Raw genomic sequence first — 641 nt, 5'->3', positions numbered from 1 at the left:
TTCGTTTGGCGAATTCATCACTTACTGACCCCAACCACGGTAACATTGGACATTTAGTCACTGTTTTAACTTTAGTTTAAGAAAACTCAGTTTTTTTTCTTTGCATGCCTGACCTAATCACATCAAAAGGGTACCAATTCTTGGATACGGTATCGGTAATTATTTTAAATTCCTCATCTAATTTTGATTTTGAACAAATCATCAGGGTACGATGTGTTAGGGTCCAAATTAAATTGGTCTTACATTGGAGGGAGGGGGGCGGTAAAATTAATCCCAGCATGTATACAGTCAAGTAAATGTGGATTTGCGGTATATTGGTGTAAGGTAACTAATTGGTGTTTGTGTTACCTATACATCAAAGAATGCTATGGATGAGTTTGACACTTCTTCATAAGTATACTTTAACGCGGGGTGCATTTTATTGAATAGGGAGAAAAAATTATTTGCTTCCGTTTGGTTATTGAAGAGACAAAATCCATTGTCTACATATCGAAAATAGACTAATGGTTTCATGGGTTCAGAAAGTAATTGTTCTTTATGGAAACCCACGAAAATATTCGCCATTATCATTCCCAGGACTAATCACATGCATACGCCTATTTGCTGATACATTCCATCATTGAAATTGAATTCAACAGATG

Source organism: Euprymna scolopes, chromosome 33, assembly GCF_053919585.1.
Source record: "Euprymna scolopes isolate OS-2025 chromosome 33, ASM5391958v1, whole genome shotgun sequence".
NCBI classification, from domain to species: Eukaryota; Metazoa; Mollusca; class Cephalopoda; order Sepiida; family Sepiolidae; genus Euprymna; species Euprymna scolopes.
This window is presented reverse-complemented; position numbering follows the sequence as displayed.